This window comes from Oryctolagus cuniculus, chromosome 14 (assembly GCF_051225735.1).
Source record: "Oryctolagus cuniculus isolate XC-2025 breed Fujian yellow rabbit chromosome 14, ASM5122573v1, whole genome shotgun sequence".
NCBI classification, from domain to species: Eukaryota; Metazoa; Chordata; class Mammalia; order Lagomorpha; family Leporidae; genus Oryctolagus; species Oryctolagus cuniculus.
The window spans coordinates 97,068,828-97,093,045 of NC_142880.1; the positions used below are offsets into that span (position 1 = coordinate 97,068,828).

The window sequence follows — 24,218 nt, forward strand, 5'->3', positions numbered from 1 at the left end:
AGAGGTCGTCCATCTGCTGGTTCACTCCCCAGTTGGCCGCAATGGCCAGAGCTGCACTGATCTGAAGCCAGGAGCTTCTTCCAGGTCTCCCATGCAAGTGCAGGGCCCAAGGACCTGGGCCATCTCCACTGCTTTCCCAGGCCACAGCAGAGAGCTGGATCAGAAGTGGAGCAGCCGGGACTCGAATGGCCCCCATGTGGGATGCCGGCACTGCAGGCAGCAGCTTTACCCGCTGCACCACAGCACCAGCCCCGAGTGTAGCTGACTGGGGGTGTTTCCTGTGGGCTGTTCGCCTGTGGTGGGGATCACTGGGAGGCAGGGAGGCAAGTTGGCCAGAGCAGATGGAAGACACACCCGAGTTGAACAGGCCCCTCAGTGGCACGCGTGGGCTCTGTCCGTCGGGGGAGGCTGCTCTCCACCCCCGCCCCGCACCCAGCACCCAGGCCTTTCCAGGTGGGCCTCGGTCCAGATGCCTGTGCTGTGTCGTCAGGGGCCTGCAGATGAGAGGGAAGGCACGGGAGCCCCTGCCCCAGCTCCAGCCTTCAGCGGCCTCTGTGCCCACGCGCGCTCCCCTCTCCCTCCCCTCCACGCAGAGCCACGCCCAGGCCGCTGCAGCCACCCATCTCCTGGAGCTCCACTTCGAGCAGCAGCACGGACAGCTCCTCGTGCCGGAAGGTGAGCCCACCTGCTCGTCCCCGTACCCAGGGCAAGGCTGCAGGTGAGCCCACCTGCTCGTCCCCGTACCCGGGGCAAGGCTCAGGTGAGCCCACCTGCTCGTCCCCATACCCAGGGCGAGGCTGACGGTGGGCCCACCTGCTCGTCCCCGTACCCGGGGCAAGGCTGACGGTGAGCCCACCTGCTCGTCCCCGTACCCAGGGCAAGGCTGACGGTGAGCCCACCTGCTCGTCCCCGTACCCAGGGCAAGGCCGCAGGTGAGCCCACCTGCTCGTCCCCGTACCCGGGGCAAGGCTGCAGGTGAGCCCACCTGCTCGTCCCCGTACCCAGGGCAAGGCCGCTGGCCAGACCCAGGCTGTGGAGGAAATACCGTCCACTGGCCGATCGGCAGCAGAAATCTGCTTCTCACAGCCTGCAGCCTGGAGCCTCCGGTAGGCTCGGTGTCCGGGAGGCCATTTTTCCATTTTTCCTTCATGGGAGACACTGGCTGTTCCTGTGTGGTGCAGGGGGTGGGGGAGCTCTCGGGGTCACCTAGAGGGGCTCCTCCTTCATGTCCCCCATCTTCTGATGCCCTCACACTGGGGCCCACGCGTGCCACAGAAGGTGGACCGTGGCAGCACCGTGTACTGCAGCAAGCCCCCTCGCAGGGTCTCACACAGAGACCAGCAGGTGCACACAGTGGGGGAGGGGTTGCCCTGCCCTGCGGGACCCTCACCTGGGGCCACGCCCCTGAGGTCCCTTTACTCAAAGCTGACCGAGGGTGGACTTGAGTTCTGTGTGACCCAGGCCCCGTGGCAACATCCCGGTTCTCGCTTTCATCTCGCAGGAAGCGCGCGGCCCTCCGAGGCTCTCACTGCCGGGGTGAGTAGTGACCTGCTGTTGCTGCTTCTGCCTAGCGTGGCTGTGTTCTGCGAGCACAGGGACTTTGGGAAATAATTCATCTAGAATGAGTCGCTTTCTTTCTTTTTTAAGATTTATTTGGAAAGAGTGACAGTGCGAGGGAGAGACACACAGAGTAGAGAGAGGGACCTTCTGTCTGTCCACTCCTCAGCTGGCTGCAATGGCCAGGGTTAGTCAGGCTGTAGCCAGGAGCCCCAGCCTCCATCCTCGTCTCCTGCGTGGTGGCAGGGGCCCAAGTTCTTGTGCTGCGTCCGCAGCTCACAGGCAGCTGGGTGGGAGGCAAGCAGCCGGGACTTGCACTCCTGTTCGATACGTGATGGCGCCGTCCCAAGTCTGCCGCAGGACGAGTAAGTCTCCAACCGTGGGTGACGACAGAAAGCCACCCTGTGAGCTTGCAGCCACTCGTGTGGCCCGCGGTGGAAACACGTGATTCTCTGTCCTCTTCACCCTTCCGACTCAGCAGAGCCACACCAGGCGTCCGCCCGCGCCTGTGCCTGGGCTGGGCCGAGTGCCCCTGCCTGGTGGGCGTTAGCTCCTGACCCGCTTTCCTGTCACTCGTTCCCAACCCGAGCGGGTATCGGCCAAGCAACTTCACTGTGACCACTCTGCTATGACCCCTGCCACTGCCCACCCACTGCCCACTGCCCACGGCTTCTGCCACTGCCCACCCACTGTGACCACTGCCCACCCACTGTGACACTGCCCACCTGCTGTGACACTGCCCGTGACCCCTGACACTGCCCGTGACCCCTGACACTGCCCGTGACCCCGCCACAGACTTGTTTCTGTTTTCCCTTTTGGACATACTGATAGAGACCCAACAGAGCCAGGACTGGACGTTTTCACTCCAAAGGCAAAGCAAAGCAAAGATTAGAAGTTTCTTTAAAAAAAAAAAAAAGATTTATCTATTTGAAAGACAGAGTTTAGAGACAGAGATCTTCCACCTGTGGTTCACTCCACAAATGGCCACAATGGCACCGGTCCAAAGCCAGGAGCCAGGAGCTTCTTCCAGGTCTCTCACCTGGGTGCAGGGGCTCAAGCACTTGGGCCATCGTCCCCTGCTTTCCCAGTCCATAAGCAGGGAGCTGGATCGGAAGTGGAGCAGCTGGGACTTGAACCAGTGCCCAGGTGGGATGCTGGCATCACAGGCCGTGGCGCCATCCACTACATCACAACACTGGGGCCCGAGTTTCTTTTATTTTTCCTGGCTATCAAATCTTTGTGTTCGTCGTAGAAAAGCTAGGAAGCTGAGAGCCCCCAGTACCGGGGCCACCGGGCAGTCCTCCCCAGCTCTTCCTCGCACAGCGCTCCGCGCCGGGCGGCTCCGGGCTGCTCTCCTTTGGCTCCACGTCTTGGGAGCGTCGTTCCGTGGTGCTCACGGGGAAGGCCAGCCTGTGCTTCCTTCCAGACGTGTGGTCTTCCAGTGTCCTGCACGCTTTGCTTCCCGACCCCCAGCCAGGGGCGGGAGTGCTGATGTGCCGTGTAACAGGAGGTCGAATGCAGCGGGCAGTAGACCCCGGGGGCCTCGTGGTGGCAGGAAACGTTCCTCGGGCGGTGGGGGCAGCACCGTGCCAGGGCAGTACTGCAGGAGCACCAGCATGGCCGCCTCATACCCCTGCTCCTGGAGGTCCGTTGTGTGCCGGCCCACACAGCACTGCCCCGTGACAGCAACGCCCGTGGACTGTGAGGGTCCCGCGCTGGCGAGTGTGGGCCACACCCGAGTTCACAGAGGTTGGGGCGGGCTTGGCACACACAGCTGCCTCTGGAGACGCCCGTGTGCCCTGTCTAGTGCCTGGTTCCGGTTCTGGCTCCTCTGCTTCCAAACCGCTCCCTGCTAACGCGCACCGTGGGAGACGGCAGTGATGGCTCAAGTGCAGGGTCTCTGTCAGCGCAGGGGAGACCAGGGAGGGGTTCTGGCTGCTGGCCTCAGCCTGGCTTAGCTCTGGCTGCTGCTGCAGCCTTCTGGGGAGGGGACCACAGATGGGAGATCCCCCACCCCGTCTCTCTCCTTGTTTCCCTGCCTCTCAAATACACTGAGAAACAGGTGTCTCAGATTTCATGGCAGTGGGGCGAAACGGTGCTGCGCACTTCTGGGGAGGTGGGGGCCCCCTCAGGAGCAGCTTCAGGGAGCTGCACAGAGTCTCTGTCGGGGCTGTGGTCCAACCCTGCCAGGAGCACTTCTGCCACACAGAGCAGGTGCAGGTGTGGACATGGGCCTGGTAGGCTGGTTGTGGGGGCCAGGGAAGAGGAGTGCCTGTGTGGACATGGGCCTGGTAGGCTGGTAGTGGGGGCCAGGGAAGAGGAGTGCCCGTGTCCACCTGCACCCCATGTCTACCTGCACCCCCTGTCCACCCGCACCCCCATGTGTCGTGTCCACCTATACCCCTCGTGTCCACCTGCACCCCATGTCCACCTGCACCCCATGTCTACCTGCACCCCATGTCCACCTGCACCCCATGTCCACCTGCACCCCCCTGTCCACCTGCACCCCTATGTGTTGTGTCCACCTGCACCCCTCGTGTCCACCTGCACCCCATGTCTACCTGCACCCCCATGTCCACCTGCACCCCCATGTGTTGTGTCCACCTGTACCCCCATGTGTCGTGTCCACCTGTACCCCTCGTGTCCACCTGCACCCCATGTCCACCTGCACCCCCTGTCCACCTGCACCCCTATGTGTTGTGTCCACCTATACCCCTCGTGTCCACCTGCACCCCCATGTCTACCTGCACCCCCATGTCCACCTGCACCCCCGCATCCACCTGCACCCCATGTCCACCTGCAACCCCCGTCCACCTGCACCCCCATGTGTCGTGTCCACCTGCACCCCATGTGTCGTGTCCACCTGTACCCCATGTCCACCTGCACCCCCATGTCTACCTGCACCCCCGTGTCCACCTGCACCCCCATGTCCACACCTGCACCCCCGTGTCCACCTGCACCCCATGTCTACCTGCACCCCCGTGTCTACCTGCACCCCCCGTCCACCTGCACCCCATGTCCACCTGCACCCCATGTCCACCTGCACCCCATGTCCACCTGCACCCCCATGCATCGTGTCCACCTATACCCTTCGTTCCACCTGCACCCCCTGTCCACCTGCACCCCCATGTGTCGTGTCCACCTGCACCCCATGTCCGCCTGCACCCCCATGTCCACCTGCACCCCCATGTGTTGTGTCCACCTGCACCCCCATGTCTACCTGCACCCCTGTGTCCACCTATACCCCTCGTGTCCACCTGCACCCCATGTCTACCTGCACCCCATGTGTCGTGTCCACCTATACCCCCCGTGTCCACCTGCACCCCTGCGTCCACCTGCACCCCATGTCCACCTGCACCCCATGTCTACCTGCACCCCTGTCCACCTGCACCCCATGTCTACCTGCACCCCTGTCCACCTGCACCCCCGTGTCTACCTGCACCCCCTGTCCACCTGCACCCCCGTGTCCACCTGCACCCCCATGCGTCGTGTCCACCTATACCCTTCGTTCCACCTGCACCCCCTGTCCACCTGCACCCCATGTCTACCTGCACCCCCGTGTCCACCTGCACCCCCATGTCCACCTGCACCCCTCATGTCCACCTGCACCCCTGTGTCCACCTGCACCCCCATGTCCACCTGCACCCCATGTCCGCCTGCACTCCCCTGTCCACCTGTACCCCCATGTGTCTTGTCCACCTATACCCCCATGTCCACCTGCACCCCCATGTGTCGTGTCCACCTGCACCCCCATGTCTACCTGCACCCCTGTGTCCACCTATACCCCTCGTGTCCACCTGCACCCTATGTCTACCTGCACCCCATGTGTCGTGTCCACCTATACCCCCCATGTCCACCTGCACCCCCGTGTCCACCTGCACCCCCATGCGTCGTGTCCACCTATACCCTTCGTTCCACCTGCACCCCCTGTCCACCTGCACCCCATGTCTACCTGCACCCCCATGTCCACCTGCACCCCCGTGTCCACCTGCACCACCATGTGTCGTGTCCACCTGCACCCCCATGTCCACCTGCACCCCATGTCTACCTACACCCCCATGTCCACCTGCACCCCCCTGTCCACCTGCACCCCCCTGTCCACCTGTACCCCCATGTGTCTTGTCCACCTATACCCCCATGTCCACCTGCACCCCCATGTGTCGTGTCCACCTGCACCCCCATGTCTACCTGCACCCCTGTGTCCACCTGCACCCCCATGTGTCGTGTCCACCTGCACCCCATGTCTACCTGCACCCCTCGTGTCCACCTGCACCCCATGTCTACCTGCACCCCATGTGTCGTGTCCACCTGTACCCCTCGTGTCCACCTGCACCCCCATGTGTCGTGTCCACCTGCACCCCCGCATCCACCTGCACCCCCGTCACTCACATTGCTGGGTGCACACTCACTGCTCGGTGTCCGCCAGGTGCAGCCGGGCACGCTGGGCTCTCGACAGCTCAGAGGGGCCCCCAGCTTCGGCAGCCCAGCGTTCCCCTCCCGGGGAGGACCCCGACTCTGACCTCCCCGCCTGCGTTCCCTGTACTTGGGTATGGGGGCGCACGGTAGGTAGACACTGGATCATCCTCTCTCGGCTCCCCGGAGCAGCCACAGGAATTCCCTCCCTTGGGAGTGCTCTGTCTGGGCTCTGAGACGTGTCACTTTGTCGGTAGAGGAATCTGCTGTGTTCATGGTGGTCCCGTGTGGTCCTGGGTGGGGCTGTGTGGCGCCCCGCCCTTGGGAAGGTCTGGAACTGCGCCAGCCGCACCGCACAGGGAGCCTGGGCTCCCGGCCGGCCTCCGGGGGCTGCTGTTCTCTGTGGTTCTGCGAAGTGGGTGCCGCGGTCGCGGTGGCCTTCGGGGCCCTGGGAGCTCCCTCCCCGCAGCTCACGCGTGCTTTCCTCCCCCACCCCATCTCAGCAGGGTGCGGCGCAAGGAGTTCCGGCGGCCTTCCGAGACCCCAGGCCAGTGCTCCCCGGCCACCATGGGCCCCAAGCTCCCCTCCCTGCGCAGGGTGAGTGTGCTGCCCCGAACCCGTGCAGGAAAGTTCTGGGAATATTGATGGGGAACGCGAGGACGCCACCCAGACAGGAGTGGGACACACAGTGGAGGGACAGCAAAGTGTCTGTGTGTGTGTTTCTGTGTGTGCATGTGTTTCTATGTGTGTGTTTATGTGTGTTTGTGTGTGTTTCTATATGTGTGTTTAGCTGTGTGTTTATGTGTGTATGTGTGCTTCTTTATGTCTCCGTGTTTATGTGTGTGTGTGTCTGTTTCTATATGTCTGTTTCTATGAGTAGTTCTATATATGTACAGTTCTGTATCTGTGTATCCAAGTTTGTATGTGTGTGTTTATATGTGTGTGTGTGTGTTTCTTTTTCTTTCTTTTTTTTTTTTTTTGACAGGCAGAGTGGACAGTGAGAGAGAGAGACAGAGAGAAAGGTCTTCCTTTGCCATTGGTTCACCCTCCAATGGCTGCTGCGGCCGGCGCACTGCGCTGATCTGAAGCCAGGAGCCAGGTGCTTCTCCTGGTCTCCCATGGGGTGCAGGGCCCAAGCACCTGGGCCATCCTCCACTGCACTCCCTGGCCACAGCAGAGAGCTGGCCTGGAAGAGGAGCAGCCGGGACAGAATCCGGTGCCCCAACCGGGACTAGAACCCGGTGTGCCGGCGCCGCAAGGCGGAAGATTAGCCTAGTGAGCCATGGTGCCAGCCGTGTATGTGTGTTTCTGTGTTTCTATCTGTGTTTATGTGTCTGTGTTTATCTGTGTTTCTATATGTGTGTGTGCAATACAGAAAGATTTATTCATTATTTGAAAGTCAGAGTTAGGAGAGAGAGTGAGAGGTCTTCTAACTGCTGGCTCATTCCCAAGCAGCCACACATCTAGGGCTGGGCCAGACCAAAGCCAGGAGACGGGCCCTCCATTCCTGTCTCCCATGTGGGTGCAGGGACCCCAGCACTTGGACCACCTTCCGCTGCTTTCCCAGGTGCATGAGTAGGGAGCTGGATTGGAAGTGGAGCAACTGGGACTTAAACCAGTGCTCATATGGGAAGTTGGTGTCATAGGCAGAGGCTTAACCTGCTGTGCCACAAAGCTGGTCCCCAAAATTGTGTTGTTATTTAGGGGCTGGCACTGTGGTGTAGTGGGTAAAGCTGCCGCCTACAGTGCCAGCATCCCGTATGGGCACTGGTTCAAGTTCTGGCTGCTCCACTTCTGATCCAGCTCTCTGCTGTGGCCTGGGAAAGCAGTAGAAGATGGTCCAAGTCCCTGGGCCCCTGTACCCATGTGGGAGACCCGGAAGAAGCTCCTGGCTCCTGGCTTCAGATCGGCACAGCTCTGGCCATTGTGGCCAATTGGAGAGTGAACCAGCGGTTGGAAGACACCCCTTTCCCTCTCTCCCTCCCTCCCTCCTCTCTGTGTGTAAATCTGACTTTCAAATAAATAAATAAAAATCTTTGAAACATCGTGTTATTTAAACTGAAGCAATCTATGGATACTCTGAAACGTCTCAGCCTCAATGCGATGGCTAGATAGCCCAGAGAGTAGAAGCACAGTCGTCTCCACCTGGTGGCTCGGCTCAGGGTGCAGAGGTGCAGGGTATCCGTGGGAACCACATTTCAGGTTGAGTCTGCCTCTCTTCCTGGGCCCACGTGTGTGCCACGCCTCCTCATTATGTGGTCAGGATCTGTGGTGTCCACAGAGGCACCACGAGTCCATCAGCGTGGGGGCAGTGAGCAGAGCCCAGGTGCAGAGGGTGTGGGGCTCCGCAGGCTCCTGGCAGCTTTCCTGGGAAATGGAAGGTCAGGGAAAACTGTAGAACACAGATTGGCACAGGCTGTGTACTGCTTGTGTGCATGTGGTCTGCGTATGTAACTCTCCTTGGTTACGTGTGAGAGAGAGAGATGAGCTTTGTGGTGTGTTGCAACATGTGTGTGCATTTGTGTGTGAAGTGTGTGCTGTGCCATGTGTGCCGTGTGTGGGTATGTTATAATACCATCTCTGTGTGTCTTCCACGTGTAAGTGTGTATGGGAGGGATAAACCTTCTGTGTCCATCTATGTGGGTTACATGTTATTTGTGTCTGGGGTGTGTTAGAACTTCTGGATCTCTGTGTGTTGTTATCTCTGTGTGTGTATTTCACCATCTGTCCATGTGTGTATTTTACATGTGGATGCATGTGTGGGGTGTTCCACCATCTGTGTCTGCGTGTGTCACACATGTGTATGCACGTGCCGTGTGTTGCACTGTGTCCCTTCTTCACGGACAGGCAGCGCGCAGGGCTGATGTTAGGAGCCACTGCTCTCTGCACCTGCTCCAGGAAGCCACCTGTAGGTTCCTGGTGGGCTGGGCCAGTTTCTGAGGCTGCGGGGACTGCACTTCTATGTGGGAGGGGCTCTTCTGCCCATTCCTGCAGGGCTCCCGGGAAAGCCCCCTGCAGTCCCTGAGACCCAGGAAGGGGCGGCACCACCTCTGTGCGAGGGACAGTGGAGGCACGGCCTTCAGTGTCTCCTCGCGTTCAGTGAGTTGCTACCACGCTGTGGAAACCATCAGCCCGTCTGTCCAAGCCCAGACCTCACTGCGGCGCCCAGAGGCCACAGGAGACCCTGTTCAGACGTTCTGCTTTGCTGGGACAGTCCTGGCCAGCACTGCTCTGAGCCCCGATCCTGTGGGTGCCGCGTGGATCAGTGGGGGTCACCCCAGGCATGCAGGCGTGGTGTCGGCTCTGGGATCAGTCAACACAGATAATAAGAGAAGCAGGGACAACAGTCGCAGGATGCTGTCCGTCCTCAGAAGGTTCTCGATGCAGCACGTCGACTTCTGACTGGGAGACTCCGTCACCCGGGAGGCAGCAGGGGGCACCCTGACTCACGGCTCAGCCAGAGCGGAGCTTTGTCCTTAGGCTGGAGGGGAGATGGGCCACGGGCCAGCAGACCTGAAGCCCCACTGCCTTCCCGTGAGAGAAGCGCGATCCGAAAGCCATGGCGACAGACTGGTAGGAAGAGGCCAGCTCAGCACAGCCGTGGGTACAACGCCCATGGACAAGGCTGTGTTCTGTAGCTGTTTGCTAGCAGCGAGGAGTCCAAACATGGCAGAGAAAACGGAAGCAGTCACAGTAGCGTCGGAAGTAACTCAGCAAACAAGTGCTCACGTTGTACACTGAAAGCTACACAGCCGCTGGGAACGACACTAAGCTCACCGTGATGGCAAGGTGAACGGACCAGGAGCCCCGGGGTTGCCGTGGAGAAAAGTCCCCAAAAATCCACCTGCAGGCTTAGCACTCCCTAGTCAATTCCCAGCTGGTTCTTTTCCTAAAAGGAAATCAACAGGGGCCGGTGCTGTGGTGCAGCAGGTTAATGCCCTGGCCTGAAGCGCCGGCATCCCATATGGGCACTGGTTCGAGTCCTGACTGCTCCACTTCCCATCCAGCTCCCTGCTGATGGCCTGGGGACGCAGCAGAGGATGGCCTGTGTGCTTGGACCCCTGCACCCGTGTGGGAGATCCAGAAGAAGCTCCTGGCTCCTGGCTTCAGATTGGCCCAGCTTCAGCCGTCGTGGCTGCTTGGGGAGCAAACCAGCAGATGGAGGCGCTCGCTCTCTCTCTCTCCCCCTCTCTCTGCTTCTGCCTCTGTCTCTCAGTAACTCTGCCTTTCAAATAAATAAATCTTAAAAAAAAAGTGGGGGGAGGGAAATCAACAAGCTGATCCCAAACATATATGGAAATTCAGAGGCACAGAATAGCCAAAATAATTTTGAAAATAGAATAAATTGACCTCACAGTTTATCATGAACTCCTGCAATTAAGGCAGTGGAATACTGGCCTAAGTGTAGACAACAGATCAACAGAACACAATGGACATTCCAGGGGCCGGCCCTGTGGCGGTGCCACCAACCATATGGGTGCTGGTTCGAGTTCCGGCTACTCCACGTCCCATCCAGCTCTCTGCTATGGCCTGGGAAAGCAGTGGAACTGCACCCATGTGGGAGACCCAGGAGAAGCTCCTGGCTCCTGTCTTTTATTCAGCACAGCTCTGGCCACTGCTGCCATCTGGGGAATGAACCAGCAGGTGGAAGACCTCTCTCTCTCTCTCTCTCTCTCTGCCTCTGCCTCTCTGTAACTCTGCCTTTCAAGTAAGTAAATAAATCTTTAAAAAAAAAAGAAAGAAAAAAGGAACAGACATTCCAGAAACAAACCTCCCTTCTGGCCAGTCGGTGAGGGACTGTGGTCAGGGGAGGGGCAGATCATGTTCGTACGTGATGTCATGATGCTTGGATAACCGTATACCAAGAAAACCTTAGTGGAAAACTTAACCCAAGATCAGCTGAAGAGAAATGTCCCCGTGGGAAACAGCACCATCTTTGTTACCTGGGGACTGGCGCTGTCTTTGCCAAGACACCAAATACTTCATATTGAAGAAGAAATGAATAATAATTGCACTTGATCAAAATGGGAAACATTCCCTCTTCAATGGCTGCTATTGAGACAATAAAAACCTAGGACCAGTGTCTAGCACCACCTGCAGCGTCAGGACAGCTCCCTGCTGTGGCCTGGGGAAGCAGCGGAAGGTGGCCCAGGTGCTCGGGCCCGCACCCACGTGGGAGACGCGGAAGAAGCGCCTGGCTTTGATCTGGCCCAAAGCTGACCAGTGCAGCCACCTGGGGAGTGAACCAGCAAGTGAAAGATCTCTCTCTTTCTGTCTCTCTCTCTAACTCTGCCTTTAAATAAATACATCTTAAAAATACAATAAAAATATGATTCAGACTAGAATAAACATTTGCAGATCATGTACTTGTATCCGGAGTATTGAAAGGACTTTCAAAACCCAGCAGTAAGGAAGAAGACCAAGGACCTGAAGAAGCCCCTCACCAAGGTGGACACCACAGGACAGTGTGCTCAGCATGCATCTGACGTTAGGGGAATGCAAACTAAAGCCGCACTTGGACTCCACTGCATACCCATACCCATCAGAAAGGCCACGGCGGGGTTGGCATCCTGACCTAACAGATTACGCTGGCTGCAAGCCCCGGCTGCTCCGCTTCTGACCCCCCTCCCTGCTCGTGGCCTGGGAAAGCACCAGAAGGTGTTCCAGGAGCTCGGGCCTCTGCCCCACGTGGGGGACCTGGAAGGTCTGGGTTCCTGGCTCCAGCCTGGCCCGGCCCAGCCCTGGGTGCTATTGTGGCTATTTGGGCAGTGAAGCAGCAGGTGGAAGATCTCTGTCTCTCCTTCTCTCTCTCTGTAACTCTGGCTTTCAAACACACACGTAAATCTTAGGAAAAAGAGAAGCCAAGGCAAGGAGCCTCCCGTGTATGCTGGAGAGGACGGAGGCCTCGGGAGTCTCTTTTCTGGGGGGAGCCCAGTGGGACTGTGTGAGGACAGCTGAGCACAGCGCTAGGGCAGCTTCTGAAAAACCTCAGAACCACGCTCGTGTCGGCAGCACCTCTACTAAAATACAGAGCGGATTAGCATGGCCCCTGCACGAGGATGCCGTGCAAGTCCGTGAAGCATTCCATATTAAAAACAAACCAACCAACCTCAGAACCTACCCATCTCCCTGGACGTCACTAACAAGGTAACACTGCCCGGCCGATCGGCAGCAGAACTCTGCTTCTCACAGCCTGCAGCCTGGAGCCTCCGGTAGGCTCGGTGTCCGGGAGGCCATTTTTCCATTTTTCCTTCATGGGAGACACTGGCTGTTCCTGTGTAGTGGAGGGGGTGGGGGAGCTCTCGGGGTCACCTAGAGGGGCTCCTCCTTCATGTCCCCGCCTTCTGATGCCCTCACACTGGGGACCACGCGTGCCACAGAAGGTAGACCATAGCAGCACCGTGTACTGCAGCAAGCCCCCTCGCAGGGTCTCACACAGAGACCAGCAGGTGCACACAGTGGGGGAGGGGTTGCCCTGCCCTGCGGGACCCTCACCTGGGGCCATGCCCCTGAGGTCCCTTTACTCAAAGCTGACCGAGGGTGGACTTGAGTTCTGTGTGACAACAACTTTACTCATTTTGCAATCTCCCTTCACTCCCCAGCCTGACGGCCCCAGGACCACGTTCTGTGGGTGAGTCGTGACACTGCCGGTCTCTCCTGATGCAGTGGGGAAAGAACTCCTCTGGGAGGGGTGATTAGGTGACACAGCAGAAAATATTCTTATTCCCTTTGAAGGCTTTTGTGCATTATATATACTTCTATAATCTTGCACACATCTTAAGGGATTTTATTAATTTGAGAGAGGCAGAATGACTCTCAACTGAAAAAGCTGCTCTCTCCTCGTTCAGGCCCCAAATCTCACAACACCGAGGGCTTAACCAGGCCCAAGCCAGGGCCCAAAGACTGAATCTGAGCCTCCCACGGGAGTGGCAAGGACCCAAGTAGCTGAGCCTCTCCTCTGGCTCCCAGGGTGTGCAGGGAGCGAGACTGGAAGCCAGGCCCTCCGGTGTGGGGTGCTGGCGTCTTCAGCACTGGGCCACACCACCCGTAAAGTGCACATCCTGAGCATTGTTCGGTCAGGAGAGAAACCACGATGTGATAGTGATGGGTCCAGTTGGCCAGAGGGCCCTCTGCAGGGCTGAGCCCAGCCCTGTGCTCGGGGCTGTGCCTGTTGGAGGCCCGGAGCCTTGGCGTTAGAGAGCAGGGCCCACCTGGAGCAGGCGATGCCGCTGTGTGCCCGTGGGTGCGGTTAGACCTGGGCAGATCCAGGACGGAGGACTTGCCCAGTATCTCTTTCCAGTGGTAGCTGCCTGGGGGTGTTTCCTGTGGGCTGTTCGCCTGTGGTGGGGATCACTGGGAGGCAGGGAGGCAAGTTGGCCAGAGCAGATGGAAGACACACCCAAGTTGAACAGCGCCCCTCAGTGGCACGCATGGGCTCTGTCCGTCGGGGGAGGCTGCTCTCCACCCCCGCCCCGCACCCAGCACCCAGGCCTTTCCAGGTGGGCCTCGGTCCAGATGCCTGTGCTGTGTCGTCAGGGGCCTGCAGATGAGAGGGAAGGCACGGGAGCCCCTGCCCCAGCTCCAGCCTTCAGCGGCCTCTGTGCCCACGCGCGCTCCCCTCTCCCTCCCCTCCACGCAGAGCCACGCCCAGGCCGCTGCAGCCACCCATCTCCTGGAGCTCCACTTCGAGCAGCAGCACAGACAGCTCCTCGTGCCGGAAGGTGAGCCCACCTGCTGTCCCCGTACCCAGGGCAAGGCTGACGGTGAGCCCACCTGCTCGTCCCCGTACCCGGGGCAAGGCTGACGGTGAGCCCACCTGCTGTCCCCGTACCCAGGGCAAGGCTCAGGTGAGCCCACCTGCTCGTCCCCGTACCCAGGGCAAGGCTGACGGTGAGCCCACCTGCTCGTCCCCGTACCCAGGGCAAGGCTGACGGTGAGCCCACCTGCTCGTCCCTGTACCCAGGGCAAGGCTGACGGTGAGCCCACCTGCTCGTCCCCGTACCCAGGGCAAGGGCGCAGGTGAGCCCACCTGCTCGTCCCCGTACCCAGGGCAAGGCCGCAGGTGAGCCCACCTGCTCGTCCCCGTACCCAGGGCAAGGCTGACGGTGAGCCCACCTGCTCGTCCCCGTACCCAGGGCAAGGCTGACGGTGAGCCCACCTGCTCGCCCCTGTATCCAGGGCAAGGCCGCTGGCCAGTCCTGGTTCTAAGCTCCTCTCTCTCCCAAATGGAGTTTTCGACCCGTTGCAAGTCTACAGGTGTCCCAGCCCGGTCAGGCTTTTGTAACAAAAATACCAGCCCTGGACAGCTGAAGAACCGACGCTGATCTTGGTCTGGGGGCTGGGGAGCCAGCGGCACAGCACTGGCTGGTGCGGTGTCTGGTGACTACCTCTGCCTCCTGGTTGGTGGCACCCATGCAGCAGAGCACAGAGGCTGTGGTCAGTGCACGCCGGTTCTCACGCGGGCACTGGCCCCAGGCACGGGGGCTGCATCCTCAGGACCAACACCAAAGCTCTGCTCCGCAGCCACCATACTGGGCCCGGAATCTCGGCATTGCCCACTGGGGCGGCAGCAGCAGCTCTGTAGCCGCACCACCCACGCTGCCGCTCTCGGCCACGGCCGTGGCGCAGACCTGAGAGAACGTGACAGGCAGCACGTGTCTGTGTGTGTGGCCTGGATGTGTGGCAGGAGCAGGCTGAGGGCACACCCTGTGTGGCTCTGTGCGGCCAGCCCCCGGCTGCAGCAGGGGTGCACAGGAAGGGGGGCTCCGTGCTGGGCATGTGGTGGGCGCTGTGCGCTCCCGAGCTTCCTCACGTCTGAGATTTTCACAAGCAGGAAGCATATGGGTGACGGTGTGTGTGAGTGTGCCGGGCGTGTGCCGTGCCGGTGGGCGAGGCACCTGGGGTCCCAGCTGCGCTGAGCCGTGTTGCTGGGAGGCGCTGGTGCTTGGGGCAGGACACCAGCTGTCTGTGACTCCACTTAGGCGATTCCTGTCCACGGCCAGGAAAGCCGGACCCTCATGCTGGCCAGAGCAGCCGGGGTGACTACAGTCTGGTAATGATGGCCAGCCTGGGCCCCGACCCAGCCTGCGACTGTTGCTTCATCACCTGTGGGTGATCCTGCTGCTCTGACACCCAGCCCCACACGGGGCTCCCGCCCTGGGGGCAGCGCAGCAGCTGGGAGGGGCTGGCACCGCGAGGTGCACCTGGGTTCTGGCGTCAGAGGGCCTGGCCGGCAGCGTGGAGGCGTTGCCGGCTCAGCCCCTTTCTTAGTAAGGATGGGGGTGGATGCTGCCTCTGGGAGAGGGAGGTGGGGAGGGCGTTGTGGGAGGAGCTGTGGACCTGGCTCCAGTCTCTGCTCAGAGGAGGGGGAGGCGGGGCGGGGTGGAGGGGGCAGCTGCTGCCCCGCCCGGAGTCACGCCCTTGCCCGGGATGCAGGCTCGTCCTCCAGGCGTCCACCTGTGAATGCCTGGCTGTTAAAGGTCACCCAGTGTTACAGTTGTTTGAGGATTTACTTATTTATTTACTTGGAAGGCAGAGCAACAGAGAGAGAGAGGTAGAGACCGGGGCGGGTCCTTCATCTGCTGCTTCATTCCCCAAGTGACCACAACCCAGGGGCCAGGAGCCGGGACCCCACCCAGGCCTGTTAGCAGGTGCGCTCGCAGGGAGCTGGATTGGAAGCAGAGCCCTGGAACCTGAAGCTGCTCTGACCAATGCCAGCGTAGCAAGCGCGCCGCGTTGCCGGCCCCGTCTCCCTCTGGATGTAGTCAGATCTCCTCCGTTCTGGGAGACAGACGTCACCCGATGGGTGTGCTTTCTCGGTGGCTGTTCTGTGTGTGGCGGGGGCTCACGTTGTCCTCACGGGGGGGGGGGGAGTCGGTGGCTGTCCTGTGCGTGGGGGGGGGGTCACCTCGTCCTCACGTGGGGAGGGGAGTCAGTGGCTGTCCTGTGTGTGTGTGGGGTCACCTCGTCCTCACGTGGGGAGGGGAGTCGGTGGCTGTCCTGTGTGTGGGGGGGTCACCTCATCCTCACGTGGGGAGGGGAGTCGGTGGCTGTCCTGTGTGTGTGGGGTCACCTCGTCCTCACGTGGGGAGGGGAGTCGGTGGCTGTCCTGTGTGTGTATGGGGTCACCTCGTCCTCACGTGGGGGGGGAGTCGGTGGCTGTCCTGTGTGTGGGGGGGTCACCTCGTCCTCACGTGGGGGGGGAGTCGGTGGCTGTCCTGTGTGTGGGGGGGGTCACCTCGTCCTCATGGGGGGAAGGGAGTCGGTGGCTGTCCTGTGTGTGTGGGGGGTCACCTCGTCCTCACGTGGGGGGGGAGTCGGTGGCTGTCCTGTGTGTGGGGTCACCTCGTCCTCACGTGGGGGGGGAGTCGGTGGCTGTCCTGTGTGTGTGGGGTCACCTCGTCCTCACGTGGGGGGGGAGTCGGTGGCTGTCCTGTGTGTGTGTGGGGTCACCTCGTCCTCACGTGGGGGGGGAGTCGGTGGCTGTCCTGTGTGTGTGTGGGGTCACCTCGTCCTCACGTGGGGGGGGAGTCGGTGGCTGTCCTGTGTGTGTGTGGGGTCACCTCGTCCTCACGTGGGGGGGGAGTCGGTGGCTGTCCTGTGTGTGTGGGGTCACCTCGTCCTCACGTGGGGAGGGGAGTCGGTGGCTGTCCTGTGTGTGTGGGGTCACCTCGTCCTCACGTGGGGAGGGGAGTCGGTGGCTGTCCTGTGTGTGGGGGGGTCACCTCGTCCTCACGTGGGGAGGGGAGTCGGGGGCTGTCCTGTGTGTGTGGTCACCTCGTCCTCACGTGGGGGGGGAGTCGGTGGCTGTCCTGTGTGGGGTCACCTCGTCCTCACGGGGGGGGGGAGTCAGTGGCTGTCCTGTGTGTGTGTGGGGTCACCTCGTCCTCACGTGGGGAGGGGGAGTCATGGTGTCTGTGAGATCCGTTGTATCTGGAGAGCCTCAGCCATTCTTCTGTGAATGGTTTTACACCCCTTTCCCAGTCTTCCTCCCCGCCCCTGCCAGGCGCGTGTCCATGTGTTGGAGGTGACCCCAGGGGCTGCTGGGTGTCTCTCAGTGGTCTGCATGGTGCCTGGCCCCTCCTCCGGCCTGGTGGCGGCTGCGGCTCCTCCAGGGAGCGCTGTGCTGGTTACGGGGATAAGCAGATCCAGGGGTCCTGTGTGGCCCCTTTTAGTTTCTGTCTGTCTTGTGGTCCTGACACTTTGGGTTCCTGTCGTGGCTCCCGTCTGCCTGGTGCACGTTTGGGACGTTCGGCTTGTGAGCTCACTCAGGGGGTTTCTCCAGGTTTTCTTGCTGCTTTGCATGTTGGGACCTGGGGACAGGGTGCTGCTTGCAGGAGCTGTCCCACCCCACCGGCAGTGTGGGTTTTCGCCTGGGGAGGCTTAGCACCCTCCACTTGTGACATTTCCAAACATCCCCCCTCTGTGACCTCTGTGGCCAGTGTGAGCCTGACAAGGACCCTCCAAGGCCCAGCACAGCTGGGGAAACACCTGCTGGTCCCATCTGCAGAGGGTGCCCAGGAAAGCTCTGTGGCAGCCCCCAGGGTGCCCAGCGCAGCCGACACACGCGGCCCCTGGCGCTGGAGGGACAGGGCCCTCGCTGCTCCTGGGAGCTGCCCTGGCCCCTGCACACTGCGCACGCGTCTCCCTGTGCACAGTTCCACCAGCACAGCCCTGAACAACAGGGGTGTGAGCTCTGGGGTTCACTTATATGCACATTGGGGGTGTTTTGGGGAGATTTATAACAACTTAAAAAGGCTTACAAGACAAACCAAAGAGTATAAAAATAAAAAAAATTAAGAAAATGTTGGATGTCATGAATACATAACATTTGTAGATAATAGTATATTTTGTCACTATACACCCGGCTCTGTTATAAAAAGTTAAAATCCACACAGCTTAGCGCGCAGATGGATTTGGATGGCGTCGTGCAGGGAGGTGCCGCGTTGGCCTGCAGCTGCCGCCGCCTGGTAGCTGCAGTGTGTGCCGAGCACGCCAGCACCGCCTCCTGTCGCCTCGCGGACGGCCCCCGGCCCCGTTCAGGGTCCACTGTGTGGGACCTGGTCACTGCTCAGCGCCCCTGCATCTTCACGGCGTGCAGCCCCTCCTTCTGCAACACAGCTGCCGCCTCATCCTCCCGGGTCTAACCCAGAGTCCTTACCTCGCTTTCCCATGCTTTAATTTTTATTTCAAGTTTGTGTTTTATTCGCAGTACCTTCTGGTATCCTGCCACTGCCCCACCCCTACCAAGATTAGATTCCCTGCTCGCACCAACAGCCCCCACGGCTGTCGCATGGACGCACACACCCTATTGCTGCCTACACACGCAGGAAATTTTTAGCAGTGGGCAAGCGCCTGGCCGCCCAGCCTGCGTTTCCCCGACTGATTACCCCGTCAGGAGCCCTGTCCCTCCCCCAGCACCGGCTGCGTCCCCGGCTGCGTCCGCGAGGGCTGCCCCATCTTGTGCAGCTCACGCCCGTGGCTCTGCAGGTGCAGGTGCAGAAGACGTCTTCCGTGGTGGCAGTCCCATCACCGTCTGCACTGTGACGAGTGTGCAGGACGCAGTGAGGAACTGACGGCCGCTGTCCACTCGCCGTGGACGGCCCGGCCCTCACGTTCCTCACGGCTTCTCTTTCTGTAGGTCCCAGACCACCACGAGCAAGACCCAGGACGGCCCACCGCAGAAGGCTGCGCTGAGAAGGAAGGGCTGGCTTCAGGTGCGTGCTCTGTGCTTTGGTCCTGCCGGGATCTGCCCAAGCCTGATTTGGTAGAGAACTGAGTATGTGTTGTTTAGAGAGCTAAATATTTTATTTCCTTTTTAAAAAAAGATTATTTATTTGAAAGGCAGAGTTACAGAGAGAGAGAGAGAGAGAGAGAGAGAGAGAGGTCTTCATCTGCTGGCTCACTCCCAAGATGGCTGCACTGGCCAGAGCTGGGCTGATGTTTTCTAAGATTTATTTATTTGAAAGGCAGAATTACAGAAAGAGGGGCACACACACACACACACACACAGGTCTTCCATCTGCTGGCTCACTCCCCAGTTGACCACAATGACCAGGACTGGGCCAGGCCGAAGCCAGGAGCCAGGAGCTTATTCCATATCTCCCACGTGGGTGCAGGGGCCCAAGCACTTGGGCCGTCTTCCGCTGCTTCCCAGGCCACAGCAGAGAGCTGGATCGGAAGTGGAGCAGCCGGGACTCGAACCAGCGCCCATAAGGGATACTGGCACTGCAGACGGCGGCTTAACCTGCTACACCACAGTGCTGGCCCTGTAAATATTTTCAAATCGGCAGGGGAGAGTCCACACACTTCTCTGCATACATCGGCGGGGGCCGCACGCTGCGGCCTGTGTCCACCTGCAGCCTTGCAGCTGTGCGGGCAGAAGTGGGCTTCTGGTGGTCGGCTCGGCGCGCACTGCCTCCGTCTGTACTCGGGGTCTCTGCTGAGAATCAGTTGTCCCGAGTACACTGATCCGAGGACTTCCAGCAGCGACGGCGTTTTAGGAGAGAAGCTCTTGGCCTGTGTGCGCTGGCTGGAGGGTTGGAGGATGCCCAGAGTGCAGTGGGGACTGCCGCGCCCGGCGCTGGCCGCCCCGAGAGCCAGAGGGGGTCCATTTGCTGACACACAGCAGCGGGTGCCCCCACCTTGCCCTCCGGTGCGGGCGAGTGAGACTGGGCCACCAGCACTCGGCGAGCAGAGGAGCGCCATGTGTGTGCGTGTGTGTGTGTGTGTGTGTGTGTGTGTCCATGTGCGCTCCAGTATTCTTGAGCATCCAGGACAAGGAAGTGCCAGGGCCTTGGCAGAGCAGCACGGGAGGGAGCCGGAGGCTCTGCAGCTGGCCTCTGCCCTGACGGCGCTGCGAGCCTGGGAACTCGGCTTGGGAGAGGTGGGGAGAGAAGCCCAGGCTCGGGACACAGCCGCCCACAGTGGGCTCCTGACGGCGCCCCGAGGCAGCGCTGCGCTTGGTGGCTGGGCCTCAGAGCAGGGCTGAGCCGGCGCACGCCTGCACCCCAGAGTGACCAGGGCTGTCCCTGCTGGGCTGGCTCGGTGCCAGGTGGTGACCACAGTCCCCAGGCGTCTACCACAGCCTGGTTCTGCACTGGGCACGCACGGGGAGGAACTGACCTCACCCCAAGCCTTCAAGGCTCCTTGCAAATGAGGCTACAGAGAAGCCAGCAGTCCTGTGGAGAAGTGAGTGGGGGGCCCTGTGCCCCCTGCACCGGCGGGCGCTGCAGTGGGAAAGATGCACAAGACGGGCGGAGGACGCGGCTCCAAAACCACAGGGGCGGGGACTCGGCTCAGGGAGGAATGGAGTTCGGAGTAGAGGAAGGGAACCAAATCCCGCCTTTAACACTTCCGGTAGATTGGGACGAGCGCCGGCCAACACTGAGATTAAAGATGCCCGATGCACACGGTTCCGGAGCAGCTCGGATCAGCACGAGAACTGGAGCAATGCAAGCTGAGGAGGGGGCCGAGGGCCCGGCTTGAAGTCTGACGCGGTCGGGGTCTCAGGACGGGGAAGCGGGGGAGGCGGTGCGGGCACAGGTGGTGAGGAGCTGCCGACGGGGCCAGAGGACGACGACTCACAGCTCGCACGGCCCGGGGCGGCCCGGAGAGGCCACGTGCACCCTGGAGCCAGCGCAGTACAGTGGCAGACACCTGGGACGGACAGTCTGCTCTCAGTTCCAGCGACACAGGGCAGGCTGACTCCTGCAGAGCCGACAGACGGCAGAAGCCTTAAAAAGCGCGAACACTGGACAGCAAGTGCACGTCCCCAGGGCAGCCGAGGATCGCCAAGTGAGGGTTAGCCTACAGGCAGTGCTCGCAAAGGAATGGATGCAAAATTAAAAACCAGCTATAAAAACGCCAGTAAGTGAAAGCTTAAACCCAGAATCAGGAAAGCATCAACATCTGGGGTGTGGTCAATCAGAAAACAGACAGATGTCGAATGGGCACTTAGGAGAGAGGGGACGCGAAGCTGGCGGACGTGTGAGGCGTGCCCCCGCCCCCACGCCGCGGGCGCAGGAGCCGCAGGCGCAGCCCAGAGCTCGGAGGTGCCGTCCCCTGCAGGCGAGTGCCCTGGAGACAGCCTGCGGGGGACACATCGGCATGGCCGCTCCAGGGCACACGGGCCAGCCCGGGGCCCTCAGCTCCGCTCCTGGGTCACAAGAAGAGGTGTGATGGGCTCATGTAGCCACGAGTGGGGGCCATCGCAGAGTCCCACCCAGGCTAAGATGAGTGACACACGGCCGAGGTGGCCACCGGCGCAGCGGCCAGCGCAGCGTCGCATGGAGCAAAAGCCGCACGGGCACGGGGCTCCCGAACAAGCAGGAGGCGGTGGAGTGGGTGAGGGGAGAGGACACGGGCTGCCCCCTCGCTGCTCTGTGGCCCCACCCGCAGTGGGCAGTGGGCGAGGGGAGAGGACACGGGCTGCCCCCTCGCTGCTCTCTGGCCTCACCCGGAGCTGTCACTGAACCTTCACGGCTTATCTTTCTAGATGCACACGAGGGTTTTGTGCGCCCTTGTGCACGGTCCACAGCAGGACAGTAGGACAGAGCCTGGCGGCCGACACTCACCCCTCAGCTTGCTCAGGGCGGGGCGGGGCCAGCCCTGCTCAGCTGGGGAGGACAGTGTGGAACTGTGGGTGAGTCCACGAGAGGCAGCCACGCCTCGCCGGCTGGAGGTGCACCCCAGCCGCACACCAGTGGAGCTGAGGTCTCCGCACGTGGCGGGTGCCATGCTCAGACTGGACTTCGGCTGCAGGAGGCGAGCTCCCCACAGCTGCGCCCTCCGTCCAGAGCCCCCCACCAGCTCACAGGCCCTGCCTGAGGCCTTGGCCTCCGAAAGCCCCTTGCTGCATCACTCGGCACCCACCAGTGTCCACCGTGCGTGGTCCCAGGAGAGGAGTCCCCTCGCTCACGGTCCTCGGTCATCAGCGTCACCATCCCCCTGGCAGGGGAGCAGGTACCACGGAGCTGAGCCTGCCACATGTGGTGGGGAGCTGATCTTTCTACAAAAACTGTGCCCACCACGGGACAGCCGGGGGCCGTGCCCACCACGGGATATCAGGAGGCCATGCCCACCACGGGACAACCAGGGGCCGTGCCCACCACGGGACAGCCGGGGGCCGTGCCCACCACGGGATATCAGGAGGCCATGCCCACCACGGGACAACCAGGGGCCGTGCCCACCACGGGACAGCCGGGGGCCGTGCCCACCACGGGACAGCCAGGGGCCGTGCCCACCACGGGACAACCGGGGGCCGTGCCCACCACGGGACAGCCGGGGGCCGTGCCCACCACGGGATATCAGGAGGCCATGCCCACCACGGGACAACCAGGGGCCGTGCCCACCATGGGACAACCAGGGGCCGTGCCCACCACGGGACAGATGGGGGCCGTGCCCACCATGGGACAACCAGGGGCTGTGCCCACCATGGGATATCAGGAGGCCATGCCCACCACGGGACAACCAGGGGCCGTGCCCACCACGGGACAACCAGGGGCCGTGCCCACCACGGGACAGCCAGGGGCCGTGCCCACCACGGGACAACCGGGGGCCGTGCCCACCACGGGACAGCCGGGGGCCGTGCCCACCACGGGATATCAGGAGGCCGTGCCCACCACGGGACAGCCGGGGGCCGTGCCCACCACGGGACAGCCGGGGGCCGTGCCCACCACGGGATATCAGGAGGCCATGCCCACCACGGGACAACCGGGGGCCGTGCCCACCACGGGACAGCCGGGGGCCGTGCCCACCACGGGACAGATGGGGGCCGTGCCCACCACGGGACAGCCGGGGACCATGCCCACCACGGGATATCAGGAGGCCGTGCCCACCACGGGACAGCTGGGGGCCGTGCCCACCACAGGATACGACTGAGAACTGAGCGTGCTACAGGTGGCCCCAATCCTTCCTGCCCTCTGAGACACACAGGCACTGAGGTGACCTCCCCAGGCAGGCCGGGCCTCCCACCGGACTCTCTCCCGCCCGCCCAGGCCCCTGCTCGGTGCGCCGATGTGCAAAGGGGCCGACTCTGCTGCCTCCCAGCCCAAAGCTGGGGCCCTCCTGTCCGCTGCAGCCGGGAGCCTTGGCTGCTCCTGTCCCTGCCTCTCCACTTCCCCCCGCTGACCAGGCCGGCGCTGCCCCCAGGACTGCTGCTGTTCTGGGAGCACTGCCATCCCGCACCCAGCGTTGCTTCCCTGGCCTCGTGGTGGAGACGGCCGGGCCCACGGCGCTCACGCGAGTCGGGCCCCGCAGTCAGCCATGGGAACTGTCAAGCGAAGGCCTCAGCTGGGCGCTCTGCTGCCCACCCGGACTCCCAGGCCCAGAGGACAGGTTCGGGAATGGGCCGGCTGAGGAGCTGTGGCCACAAGAACGCCAGGTACCAGGGCAGGTGTTGAGCCAGTGCTGTGGGTCCAGCCTGGCTGACCTGGAGGGGGGGCGGGCTTCACGTCTGCCCCGTGAGCCGTTCCCACCAGCAGTCGGCTGTGCAAAGATGCGGGTCTCCTGCCTCTGGCGTCCGAGTGAGGAGCCCTGCATGGCTGGGCGCGGGGCGCGGGGTGGGGGGGCATGGGGACACCGGAAGCACGGGTGCAGGGCGGGGAGACCCCTGAGGCCTGGCCGGGAGCCAAAAGCCGGAGCTGCACGCGGGATTCTAAGACGCCCTGGAGCGCTGGGGGGACCCCACCACGCCGCAGCCTAATTTTTAAGAGTTCTCAGTCAACCAAAATAAGCTCCCAGTCAGAGCTCACCGAGAAAACTCCATCGTGAGTGGAAATCGGCAGAAACAGAGAGAACAGAAAGTCAACTTGGATCCCCAGGAACGTCAGCCCTGAAATTATTTGAAGTATTTACAGGTGGGTGCTTTGGAGTCACAGAAACAAGCAAGGGCCTTCTCATGAGGACGTTTTGTGGGTGATCCAAGCGGAGGTTTTGGAAGTAAGAAATGTATTTGTAAACTAAACTCTGGTTAAACATCAGGCTGCAGACATTGAAACTGGAAAGTAACTGGAAGCCGTTTTGGGAATGCGGCAGGGGCTGTGCGGTAATGGAGGCGAGGGCAGAGGGGCGTGAGGACGAGCCCGCCGGGGCCCCAGGAGACGACCCACGGGCGAGGCTGCCGCACTCCTGGCAGGACACACACAGGTCAGGCGCCAGGCAGATGCGGGGCGGGAGCCACAGAGGCGGGCGTCACTCTTCAGCCCGTGCCACGTGCCCGACTGTGACAGATAAAAGCCGAGCTCACC

At 61.4% G+C, this 24,218-nt stretch overlaps 1 long non-coding RNA gene and 1 pseudogene across 1 annotated transcript; both read left to right on the forward strand.

Annotated features, from left to right (window-relative positions):
* Positions 1-599: 599 nt before the first annotated feature.
* Positions 600-20,838, forward strand: LOC149122450 (uncharacterized). Its single transcript, XR_016220903.1, has 5 exons — positions 600-675; positions 1,502-1,536; positions 6,474-6,567; positions 18,611-18,686; positions 20,333-20,838. It is a non-coding gene; the product is annotated as an uncharacterized LOC149122450 (long non-coding RNA).
* On the forward strand, positions 11,967-12,064 carry LOC138845266 (U6 spliceosomal RNA; annotated as a pseudogene).
* Positions 20,839-24,218: the final 3,380 nt, after the last annotated feature.